The 13763-nt window shown below is 40.8% G+C and overlaps 1 protein-coding gene and 1 long non-coding RNA gene across 4 annotated transcripts in view; one reads left to right on the plus strand and one right to left on the minus strand.

The window, feature by feature from the left end:
- Positions 1 to 13763, plus strand: part of LOC149170284 (uncharacterized) — a 303708-nt gene that overhangs the window by 126384 nt on the left and 163561 nt on the right. The gene's annotated exons all lie outside the window — the stretch shown is intronic.
- The window catches only part of APE1 (acclimation of photosynthesis to environment), a 143501-nt gene that overhangs the window by 120393 nt on the left and 9345 nt on the right, over positions 1 to 13763 (minus strand). The gene's annotated exons all lie outside the window — the stretch shown is intronic.

Here is a 13763-nt window from a genome sequence, read left to right on the forward strand (position 1 = left end):
ATAGATGCAAAATACCATGACTTTCACAAAAGCTTCTTAGGAAAACATATACCAATATATCCTTATTTTCAAATTGGTAACATCAAAAGGGAGAATTATAGCACCATTAGACTATGTGAAGTGGAATCACTACTAAAGGGAAATAAAATATGTTCACGAGTTGATCTCTTGTTATGGATACAAGTTGCTTCTACAAAGAAATACAATTAATGCAGAAAAGTTTTCCAAGAAACTTATACAACACTTGTAATGATATAGTTTCTCTCACTAGGGCAATTAATGCAGCTCTGAAATTTTATCTCTTTCCTAAAGGTTTAATGGATCTTAATCCTATAAATTTTGAGCCTCAGGGCAGTTATGAAATATAAATAAAATAGAAACAACATCAAAAAAATATTTAACCTCTTAACAACCCCAATCCACTAGGCAATTCAAGAGAAAATATACCAAAGTTTACCAACAAGTTTCAGCCCTTAAGGGCATGCATAAAACAAATCTGAAATTTACTTTATGAAAATTATAAATACTGCAGAAAATATGTACCATCTTCTTTAATGTTAATGTTAAATCACTTAAACATTTCAGCCTTAACTCATGTCAAATCAGCAAGATATACAAGAGCTAGAAATCAAAAAACCATGACGAAATATGTGGCTAAAAAACAAATCTGCAATAGAGCAAAAAATGGACAATTAGAAATTTCATATATATGTATAAAGACGAAGTTCATGTACTTACCATAGTCTTATCCCAAAGTTAACACAATCCTACAGTTCTCCAAAGCCTAGCTAGATAAAACCAAAACAACCCTAGCTCACATCACAATAAAGCATTACGCTAGCATGTCCCTCAAGGCAAGATGACTCCTCTAGTTACGCTGTTCAACAACTGAAACCTATCATGTCCTTCAAGGTAGCCAACTCTTCTTCTTCTCTTCAACAAGTGCAACCTAAGGTTTCTTATCAAAAGACTCATCACCAAGTCCCTAAGGGATGAAACCCTAACCCTAGTATTCAAGATGCTTCAAAAACTCCTAGAAACCTTAGCACCTCAAAGGAAAGAGAGATTATGTACAAATGAAGATGTAGAAAAGATAGGTAGAGTAGTGGACTCCTCTCAATCGTATCTCTAACAGAAGATAATGAACAAGAATGACAATTAAAATGATCTCCATATCTGATGTCTTCTTCACAAGATTAAACCTTAGTACCCCACAATAGCAAGCTCCCAACAAAGTCGCCCCCTTTCCCTTTCATAACTTCTCATAACCGAGCATCTCACTCCAAGAAGACAAGTATGAAGAGAAGAGTACAATGATAATGATGGAATGACTCATTCCTTCCTCCATATATATAAGAGGTAAACGAGGCCAACAAACGATATGTGGCATAAACCCTTACAAGCAACCTACAAAACACAAGTAGGCTCACACATGTGGAGCGCCACCCTCTCAGGGTATTGTTGTTGCAAAATCTAGCTAGCCTGGTACAAAACCTCACTAGGAAGATCCATACCTTAAGGCAACAAGAGATTGACTACTACCGTCACCTCAACAACCTTTCTCCAGTTATTTAGTGGTGTGTGCACCACAATGGAGGCTTCCCTATAAAGATCACCTAAAGGATATTCAATAAGAATGGCTGAAGGTGATGGAAGAGGTCTAATGATGGGCTAGGGTACCAACAAAGCCTGAACGACTTGGATAATCTTCATCATAGTTAAACACTTTATTCGTAGACCACTAAAGTAAATTATAGGGTTGTTATAAGTTAGATTTTTATAGAATTTCAATGACGAGGTATACAATGTTATATAACAAATAGAGGAAGGATCCTTATAATGATAACTCAACAAAGGGTCAAGACTTTCAAATAGATATGAAGGATCTAGGGTTTACAATGGAGTTGAAACATGTATAAACAACAATGAAATAATGACATTTATGGTTTAACATGCAACAAAATGCTAGATTTTGCTTTTATATAATTATATAGTGCAATTTCTATTTAAAGAATGACACATCAAAGAAAATTACTTTTTTAGCTATATTTCACATAAACCTTAGCCCTAAATATCTAGAATTAAAGAGAGAGAGGGGTTTGAGGAACACGACCTAGACTAGTGCCTTGTTCTAGATGGGAAAATGGAGTCTTCTAGGGAAAACTCAATAAGTACAACCTTTGTTGAAAAGGGTGAGATGACTAGGGCATCTACTTACAAACTCTATCAGCCTCCTTTTATTGGGAGATTTTAAATTTAAGAGATGCACACAAATTTCTCTTAAAGGATTCAAGGAAAACAATTTTACATATCACAAAGGAGCATGATTTCTAGATAAATTTAGCAATTTCAATGATGGCACTTTTAGAAGCCCTAATACACAAATAATAATGCAAAATATACAAAATACACAATAAATTTATGATATTCTCACAAGAATCACTTCAATCAATCCTAAGTTACCATCTTCAAGCAAAATTCCACCTCCATGAGAAATTTGCACCATTAAGATCAGATTTCGGCTAATTATAAGAGACAAGGACTAATGCACACTCCCAAAGAGAGGAGAGTATAATGAGGGAATGATGATGAAAATGAAATGAGACCTATCTCTATTTATATGAGGGAAAACAAGTCCCTTTTTTCATAATTTTATAAGCAAAAGCCCTAAAAAGTTCACTTGAGCATTCAACAATTCAAAAGGTCACAAGCCAACCTTAAAATAGCTCAAAAACATAACAAAATGCCAAAAATAGCCCACACGTGTGGGAAATAAAGGTCTCCACCATGACGTCATCCTCTAAAAATGACCAATATCCATTAAGCAAGTGATGAATAGGACCATGAGTGTTCCTCACTCTAAGAAATCCTCAAAATGCATGGGTACATCTCCTAAAAGTGCCTCCTCCACCATGACATCATCCATGAAAAGGCTTACGTCACCCTTCTAGGTGTTGAAATTTGTAACTAGGTTAGGTCTTCATAATGACATGTAATCATGATTTTATGTAATTGATGTAAAGAAGAAAAATAAAATTATTTCTATTATGCTTGAGTCCTGGCTTTCATTCTCAAGGAATTTTATTTTTATATAGATCAAGCTCCCATTGTGAGCTCTTAGGATTGGGCAGTAAGTCTTAAAGTCAATCGAGTCTTTTTCATGTATGAGAGACCCTTCTTGGGCATGTTACATATTTATTTGAGTCACTATAATGGTCAAAAGACCCTCTAAGACCTTGTCACAAGCACTCAAACAAGTCGGCTTTCCAAAGAAGATATAGATCGTTCTAGAAGGAGATGTTGGCCTAGGCATGAGGACAAGTCGGCTTATTTACATGGGCAAATCACTATATAAAGGAGGACTCAGCCTCACTTGGAAGACAATCATTCAAGCATCCCAAGGAAGGAAGTGCGAGCAAGAGAAATAAAGGAGCCTCTCATCTAGCGAAGAGAAGGAGATCAAGATCGAAGGAAGAGTGAAGTAATTGCAGGTCTGTTTTGGGCTAATTCTGTTCACACGTGCAAGGAAACTAGGGTTTCCTTACCTGTTGCAAGTCCAAATTACAGTCATCTCAAGAGGGTTGAAACTAGGCTAGAAAGGAAGCTACATTGAAGGCTGAAGTCACAAAGAAGTCAGCCCTAGCCAAGCGAAGGAGAAGGAAGGTTGAAGTAGCCCTAATTCAGTCACACGTGGGAAATTGCAGTCACCTACAGGAAATAGAAAGTTGCAGAGAAAGAGGTCGAGAATTTCAGACTTAAGTTGTTGAGCCAAGGGTTAGTGAAGAAGGAGAAAGTGCAACATCTTCAAGAAGTAATTGACTTTGACTTGAAGCAAGAATTGACTTGGTCTTGGAGGGGTAATTGGTCAAGGGTCTAGGTCGTGGAATTCATCAATTGAAGATTCTATAAGAAGAAAAATTCGGTGGGTTTTCCTCTCAAGCTTGGAGAGGTTTTGGCCCTGGCTGATAGCCTATATCTTGTGTCCTTTGTCTCATTGTTCTTTGTGGTTTGATAACTGTGATCCAGGTGGATATTGGTGGCCACCCACCAAGTCCACTTGGACCCCCACAATTGTTCCTTTCAACTTTTCAGTTTCCTAAATTGTAGTACAATTTACTATTTTTAGCAGTTTTTCGGGTCCTGAACTTCTGGAGCCGTTTTGAGGCCCTAAACGACATTTTTTGGGAAACTGGGAGCAACATGGGTTCATGGACTGACGTTGCTCTTGCCAAAGTTGTAGTTCTCGGATAGATCTCTCTAATGAGATATTGCATGCGTTAAACAAAGATTGTATGCCAAAGTTACGAACCCGGGAAGTTGATGTACCAATTTACCCAAACAGGGCCCACAGTTTGGCGTTTCATCTTCTCGGGTTAGGTTTTTGGATGTTTAGGGTTTTCCATTGTTTCTCAACAATAAATAAGCCTTCGAGTCTCATTGTAACACAGTGCAGAGGCATGTAGCCGTCACATCTCTTCTCAGATATAAGCTACCATTGCCCTAGCTGGTTTATTTCGATTACTGTTTGTAAGCATATTTCAGGGTTTTACATTAATGAAATGAAGTATTATTTTCGCTGCATATTTGTGTTTATGGTTATATCTGTAATTTGTTGCGTTCCTATTTAAATCCGGATCAGTGGTATCAGAGCAGTTTGCTTTTTCTCTATTTTTCTTTGCATGTCCCCAACTAGGTCAGGGTATAAGGAGTTAGGGCTTGAACTGATCGAACCTTTGCAAGACTAGCCTCGCAAACCCCAACGACCTCCCATGGCAGATGAGAAGAAAGATGAGGAGGCAGGAGATCCTATCAAAATCTTGCTCGAAGAAGCCCTCGAGCGACAAAGGAACGCGATGATGGATAGCTTTGCCTAGATCCTTCAATGGCTACCCAGAGGCGACACATCGGCTTCCAGCAGCTACTCTGGAAACGCCACGCCCTTTAAGGTACAAGTTAATTTTGAAATCCCCATATTCGAGGGTTAGATAGACGCAGATGCCGTAGATAAATGGTTAAATCTGCTAGAGGGTTATTTTTCTGTTCATGAATTTTCAAGTCGGGAAAATATTGTTTTTGCTCTTCTCAAAGCAGCCCCCCACGTCAAGCGCTGGTGGGAAACCGACTGCGAGCAGAAGGATGAAAATACCGGCTCACTATTTTCAGCTGCACCCACCTGGAATTCATTTCGGGATGCCATCAAGGAGCAGTACTACCCTGTCGGAAGGTATGAGGATCAATACATAAAGTGGATCACGCTGCGGCAGGGAAGGGACCAAGACGTGCTGGAGTTTACTACTCTTTTCCATACCCTTCGCACAACGTTGGGTATCAAGGATTCAGAGTAGCATTTGATACTAAAATACCGCGACTGCCTGCACAAGTACATCCAGGAAGAAATATAATTCCTGAACATCTCCTTGCTCGGCATAGCATATCGATATGCCTTCAAGGTCGAGCAGAAGTTTAAACAGAAGAAGCGAGACTTTGGATTTGCGAATCTGAAGTAAGTGAAAGGTGCCCTTAAACTGTAGAACAAAGGAAAAAGCCAAGGCGGGGCAGCCCAAGACAACCCGCCAAAGTTGCAAGCAAAGAACAGCGCCGCGAAGGCGAAAATGGACACGAGAAAATGGTGTGAGTTCCATAAGAGCTCCACTCACAACACAAGTGAGTGTCGGGCCAAGCAATCATTGGTGGCTGAGCTAAAGGTTTCAGAATCATATGCATGTTCCGACAATGAGTCAGAACCCGACAAGGGGAATGACAAAGGGAAGCAGATTATCGATGCGAAGCCCAATGCCACAGTTGCCACCACGAAGATCCAGAAGGAAGAACCCGAAGATCCGGAGGAGGAGGAGCGTCTTTTCCACTCCCAGATGTGGGTAAAGGGATCCCCGCTACAGTGCATTATCAACAGCGGGAGCCAAAAGAACCTCATTTCGGTAGAGGTCATGAAGCAGTTGGGCTTACCGACCACAGCACATCCACAACCGTACACCATCGGGTGGCTTCACCAAGGACGGGATCTTCGCGTGAGCCAACAATGTCGCCTTCCATACAACATCAAGCCCTTCACGGATGAGGTATTGTGTGACATTGCTCCCCTTGAAGTTTGTGATGTATTATTAGGACAACCATACTTGTGGAAGCGACATGCTGTGTATGAATCAAGGTCCCGTGCTGTTATTATTACTTTGGGAAATAAGTTGTACAGGATACCGAAGGTAGCACCGCCTACCGCCATCTCTTTGGTTACTGCAAAACAATGCAGTAAGCTCATTTCCAAAACTGGGAAATTTGTTTTCCTGATGATACGCCCTCAAGGAAAGAAGAAGACGGTGGCCACGACCTCCAGACAGGGCCCCTCCGCACGACAACTATAGATGGACAAGGTCGTGGAGGAGTACGAGGACATCTTCACCTCCCTCGTAGGGGTTCCTCTACACTGTCAGGTCAAGCACTCCATCGATCTGACCCCAGGTGCACCGTTGCCCAATGGACTAATCTATTGGCTCTCCGTTATGGAGAACGATGAAATCAAGAGGCAGATTCAGGAGTTGCTGCAGAAAGGTTACATCCGTCCGAGTTCATCGCCCTGTGGGAGCCCGATCGTGTTGGTACAGAAGAAGGATGGGACTTGGAGACTCTGTATTGATTATCAGGTGCTGAACAAGGTCACTGTCCGTAATAGGTACCCGATCCCATGGATTGATGACTTCCTGGACCAATTGAAAGGGGCAAAATATTTCAGCAAGATCGATTTCAAGTCAGGATATCACCAGGTACCAATCGAACCCTCCGATGTGTGGAACACTGACTTCAAAGCCAAGGAGGGCATTTTTGAATGGTTGGTTATGCCTTTCGGATTGACGAATGCTCCTACAACCTTCATGAGGCTAGTGGATGACATCTTGCGGCCATTCACCAACTCAATTGTAGTGGTATACTTGGATAACATCCCGATCTTCAACCAGAGTTGGGAAGAGCACCTCCACCACATCCGATAGGTTCTCCAAACACTGCGGCAACACAAGTTATGTGCCAATTTGGAGAAATGCACTTTTGGCATGACCCAGGTTCAGTATCTGGATACATTATTGATGAACAGGGGGTGCATGTCGATCCAGCCAAGATCCAAGTCATTCAGGATTGGCCCTCTCCAGCCACTCTAACAGAGCTGCGCAACTTTCTAGGTCTTGCCAACTTCTACCGCAGGTTCATGTTGGGATTTTCTCATATCACTTGGCCCTTGAGTCAAGTCACCAAGGGAGGAGCAAAAGCAAAATTCTTTTGGTCTGAATCTCAACAGAAGGCATTCACGGAGTTGACCCATGGTTCCTGACAGGTAAAACACAAATTCCTCCTTCGAAGGTCTCTTTGGGTCTCCTCATCAAACTGTCCACGCCCCTGGTTGGATCTCGATGGTGGAGCTCTAGTGTCCCTCCCCCTTGTTGGAAATCAAAGTAGTTATATTAGGGTTTGATTCTCCTTTCTTGATAATTACTTGAGAGTGTGTTGGATTCTTTTACTTCTTTATTGTCTTGTCTTTCATCAAGCAATTACCATATTATGTGTGTATGAAGATCACAAAATTAGAGACACAAGATATAGGCACTATGCAAGGGAAAAACCCCCCTCGAGGGGGAAACCCAGTCAAGATAATTCTTCCTTTCAATAGTATTCTTTGAGACTCTTCACCCTAGACCAAGACTAGACCTTCCCTCCATACCAACTCAGCCTCCTAGACCTTTGACCCCTTCCAACAACTTTGACGAGGTAGCAACTTCTGGCAATCGGCAGCTTCCGGCAATAGCGAAACTTGGAAAACTTCGATCTCCCAATCCAAAGCATGAAACGGAGAGAGAGAGAGGCACCAAAAGCTCGATTTTCTTCCTCTCCTTAGACCTCCCCAAATTTGCACTTCTTTTGGCTTCCCGAGAACAGACTTCGCACTTCTCCAGCTACTCTTGAGATATCGAACTAGCTTGAGAGATGATGATCCAAATGACTTCGATTAGCTTGTATTTATAAGCTTCTTGAGGGTCGAATTAGGGTCCTTAGGCCGACTTGATCTCTCTTAGGCCGACTTAATGTGGAGGATACATAAATCATATTTGTCTCAATACTAAACCTTTTTACATGATTCAAAAGCCCAAGAAGGGTCTCTTTGAATGTACAATGACTTTATAAACTCAATAGTAATCCTAGGAGTCCACAATGGGGACTTTGACTAACATAATGATGACCCAAGCATGAAACCCATGCGGTAAATTGGTAATAAGTCATTGTTACAATAATAAAAATTCTTTTCTTTATCCTTTTGACAAGTACATTTCATGATGACTCAAGTACATTAAAGAAGATCGAACATAGTTACATTTTCCAACACTCTCTCTTAACTAGGGAGGTATTCATAATGTACAAATACAATGGAAGATATCTAACTATATAAACCATGAAGAACTTTAGGCACCGCAATGCCATGGACTAGATTCCTGACCAGGGCAATCTATCCATTGGTATCTCAACAATTTAGGTGTCACAACGCCACAGAATAGATTCCTGACTAGGGCAATCTATCCATTGGTCTCTCAACAATTTAGGCACCGCAATGCCATGTACTAGATTCTTGACCATGGAATCTATTCGAGTGGGAGTAAGGTGGATTCAAGCTTTCAGCGCCTCTAGGTATCGTCAGGCTTACTTGCTAACCACCAACCCAAAGATCCAGGTGTGTTTCCAAAAACAGAGCTCAATAACCAACACCGCCTTTCCAACTTCGGGACCCAGACATCAACACAAAGTGTCGGCCAAACATCTTCCCAGGCAATGCTTCACTCACAAAGCCTCAACAAATATCTTCCACACTCTTATCATCAATACAATTAGCAATATTTACCAAACCAAGCAGGTTCCTTGGATATTCAAACTTCTTATTAGGAAGAGAATTTGTTAGTATGTCTGCTACCTGTTCATCTGTCGAGACATACTCCAACCTCACGATCCCATTCTGCACCAAGTTCCGAATAAAGTGGAACTTTTTGTTGATATGTTTTGTCCTCGAATGAAACACGGGATCTCTAGACATCTTGATACAACTTTGATTGTCATAATTAATCACAGTAGGAGCTAGAGACTTCTCGAACAAATCTGTTAGAAGCTTCCTTAACCAATCAACCTCCTTTCCTACTTCATATGCAACCACATATTCTGTCTCGACACTACTTAGCACAACAGGATCTTGCTTCCTACTCATCCATGAGATCATAGCAGCTCCCAGACTAAAACATCCTTCGTTAGTGCTCCTTCCATTGATCTCACTGCCACCCTAATCAGAGTTTGTGATGAAGCCAATTAGGTTGACTTCCTTACTATCATACTTTAGGTAGTGATATATAGTGACACAAAGATACCTCAGTATATGTTTAGCAACTATCCAGTGATCGTGACGGGGCTCCAACTGAAATTGACTAAGAATGTTTACTACAAAACATATATTTGGCCTAGTATTTACTAGATACATTAGGGAACCCACCAACTGACGATAGGAGGTAGGATCCTTGAGGCTATAGTCAGAGTCCCTCAACTTCTTGAGATTGGTGATCATAGGAGTAGTCATTGACTTGGAATCCGTCATTCGAAATTTTTGCAACAACTTGATGATGCACTTTTCTTGCCCCAAATATATCTCCCCAGGTCTCTGCCATACATCTAGACCTAGGTAATAGTGCATCAATCCTAGATCCTTCATTTCAGATTCAGCTGCCAACATCTTCTTGCATTCTTGAATTCTTCGCTCCGCACTTGTGATGAATAGACCATTCACATATAGCAGAATAATGACAGACTCATCATTCACAATCTTGATGTAGAGATTCGAATTAGAAAAACTCTTCAGGAAACCAATTCTAAGTAGATATGCATCCATCGTTGTATACCATGCCCTAGGTGCTTGCTTCAAGCCATATAGGGCCTTCTTAAGTCTGCAAACATGAAAGTCCCTGATATTAACTTCAAAGCCTTCGGGTTGTTCGATGTACACTTCCTCATCAATGGTCCCATTCAGAAATGCGGTCTTCACATCCATTTGATGGATGTTCCATGCCATTGTAGCAGCCAATGAGACCAACGATCTAATGGTAGTGTATCTTGCTGTAGGTGCAAAAGTTTCTTCATAATCAATGCCTTCCTTTTGAGAGAAACCCTTTGCAATGAATCTTGCTTTAAGCTTGTTTATACTTCCATCAACTACATGTTTGATCTTATAGATCCATTTAGATGTGACGACCGATTTGTCACTAGGTCTAGGAACGATCTCCCAAACCCCATTCTTCATGCTGGATTGATATTCTTCCTGCATTTCTTTCTTCCAACCCTCTTCATGCACAACTTCCTTAAATGTAGATGGTTCGAATTCAATTAACTTTGTCATATATAAAGCATAGCCAAAATATCTCTTTGGTTTCTTACTTTCCCTGAAGGAACCTTTCACAACTTCATGTCCTTCAACATCTTCTATTGTAGCTTTCAACCAATTTGGCCTCTTCCTTGTGGTTGGGATGACCACTGAATGAATAGGCTCACTTGGTCCTTCTTCTTCAAGATTTGTAGTAGAGTTTTCATGATGAACTTCTTCTTCTTCAAATATGGGAACTTCTTCGTCATTAGAATCAATAGGAATATCCTTTGATTTCTTGTATGCTTGATTTTCATCGAATATGACATCCCTGCTTACTTCAATGTGTCTTCCTTCCTTTATGTAGATTCTATATGCTTTTGAGGAAAGACTATAACCAACGAATATTCCCTTGATACTTGTAGAGTCCAACTTCTTTCGCTTGTCTTTCAGAACATGGATATATGCTGGACTTCCAAAGATTCAGAGGTGATCCACACTTGGCTTCTTTCCTGTGAATACTTCTTCGGGTGTTGTATTATCAAGACTCTTATGAGGACTTCTATTTTGAATGTATACGACTGTCATCACTGCTTCTCCCCATAAGAACTTTGGTAGATCTTGATCAAGGAGCATAGTTCGAATGCCTTCTTCAATTGACCTATTTTCGGCCAATCCATTTTGTTCGGGATAATAGGGAACAATGAGCTCCCTCTTAATACCTGCTTCCTTACAATATGCAATCAATTCCTTAGAAGTGTATTCCCCACCATTATCAGACCTCAGAGTTTTTATCTTTCTTTCGGTTAGGGTTTCCACTTCAGCCCTAAACTCCTTGAACTTATCAAATACTTCATCTTTTGTTTTGAGAAGGTAGAGCCATGTCTTTCTAGAATGGTCATCAATAAATGTCACATAGTAGAGATGACCTCCAAGTGATTTGTTAGACATGGGCCCACACACATCAAATGGATGAGGTCTAATATCTCTTTAGACCTAGTTTCACTATTATGAAATGGCTTTCTCGTATGTTTTCCCAAAGAGAATCCCTTACACACACCTTCATGATCCAACTTCATATTAGGAATACCATAAACCAGTTGACTAAGAGAAGGGATGGCTTTATAATGTAGATGACCATACCTCCTATGCCATAGCTCAATGGGACTTATTTCCATATGAACCAAAACTTGAGGAGGTGGTGTAATGACCCTATAAAGACTTCCTTCATGAACTTCGATAACCCTAGCTTTATCAATATTAGAGTCTATTCCCCAAACCATTACTTTTCCATCAACAAAAGAAATTCTTTCTCCATTATCTTCTAAACAAGAAACAAAAGGAAAATTCTTTTTCAAACCTGGAACATATAGAATGTTGTTGAGATGCAGCTTCGATCCATTACCTAGCTTCAACGATGTTGATCCCAGGCCTCTAACAACATAGCTTTTGTTGTCACCCAATTGCACTGTATGAGAAGATGGCTCCTTTGATAGTTTATGAAGTTGTTTACTTTCACCTATCATGGGTCTCGATGCTCCACTATCAATGATCCATGCATTGTCATTAGTAAGAGAACCTGTAAGAGCAGCCAAGAATCCTTGACTTTTGATCTTGTTGAACAAGTAGTAGATGACCTTCTTGATCCAGCTTCCAACATTGTTGATACCCATTCTTATGTAGGTCATCATAGAGGGAGAATCCATGCTAACAAAGTGATCTTTGACTCTTCCTGACCTTAGCTCTGATGCCATGTTGGAAAATCAAAGTAGTTATATTAGGGTTTGATTCTCCTTTCTTGATAATTACTTGGGAGTGTGTTGGATTCTTTACCTTCTTTATTATCTTGTCTTTCATCAAGAAATTAACATATTATGTGTGTATGAAGATCACAAAATTAGAGACACAAGATATAGGCACTATGCAAGGGAAAAACCCCCCTTGAGGGGAATACCTAGCCAAGATAATTCTCCCTTTCAATAGTATTATTTGAGACTCTTCACCCTAGATCAAGACCAGACCTTCCCTCCACACCAAGGCAGCCTTCCGGATCTTCGACCCCTTCCAGCAACTTCGACTATGTAGCAACTTCTGGCAATACCGAAACTTGGAAGACTTCGATCTCCCAATCCAGAGCACGAAACAAAGAGAGAGAGGCACCAAAAGTTTGATTTTCTTCCTCTCCTTAGACTTCCCCAAACTCGCACTTCTTTTGGCTTCCCGACAACAGACTTCGCACTTCTCCAGCTACTCTTGAGATATCGAACTAGCTTGAGAGATGATGCTCCAAATGACTTCGACTAGCTTGTATTTATAGGCTTCTTGTGGGTCGAATTAGGGTCCTTAGGCCGACTTGATCTCTCTTAGGCCAACTTGATGTGGAGGATACATAAATCATATTTGACTCAATACTAAACCTTTTTACATGATTCAAAAGCCCAAGAAGGGTCTCTTTGAATGTGCACTGACTTTATAAATTCAATATTAATTCTGCGAGTCCACAATGGGGACTTTGACTAATATAATGATGACCCAAGTATGAAACCCATGCTTTAATAAGTCATTGTTACAAAAATAAAAATTCTTTTCTTTATTCTTTTGACAAATACATTTCATGATGACTCAATTACATTAATGAAGACCAAAAATAGTTACATTTTCCAACACCCCTTTGTTGGAAGCCTTGTCTATGTGGTAGTGGTGCTCTAACCCTTGGTAAGGCATCCTGCAAATCTCTGGCCAAGTCCCTTCAGTGGGTCTGCTAGCCCCTCTATAAACATGAAGACCCTCTTGGACTCCGATAGATCCGACACCATCACCAACAGCCTTAGAAACTCTGAAATGTAAGCCTGAGTGCTCCCGGTATGCTTGAGCCTTGTCAGCTCCTCAAAGTGCTCCTCTGGATCCTTCCTCTCAAAACACTCTAACACTCTCCTGGTGAAATCCTCATAGGCTGTCACCCCGACATGTCCCATTGTGGTTAGCCCATGGAACCACCAATCATGGGCTTCCCCTTCCAAATGTAGTGCGACATTTTTTATTGCCTCCTTCTCTGTCATTTGGTTTAGCTGGAAGTAGACATCCAACTTCTCTACCCCTGCTCTGCATGAGCTCTTAGAAGAGCCATCAAAAGTTGGGAGAAATAGTCTGTCCACAGTACGTTGCAAATTTTCCCCCTGCGTGTAGTTTCCCCCATTCTATCCCTTGGGCCTATTATTTCCGTTCAGCTGGCAAAAGTGCTTGAAAGTGATAGGTTCCCTGAACTCGGGTCCATAGGACTGATACTCCAAGGAGTAGTCCCCCATAGGCAAATCCTCCTGCCCTTGCTGCCCACCAACTCCAAATGTCAAGAACGTTGGAATAGTGGATC

The sequence above is a fragment of the Pinus tabuliformis genome, chromosome 4_2, assembly GCF_031772625.1.
Source record: "Pinus tabuliformis cultivar Carrire ecotype Pingquan chromosome 4_2, CPIR1, whole genome shotgun sequence".
Classification (NCBI taxonomy): domain Eukaryota; kingdom Viridiplantae; phylum Streptophyta; class Pinopsida; order Pinales; family Pinaceae; genus Pinus; species Pinus tabuliformis.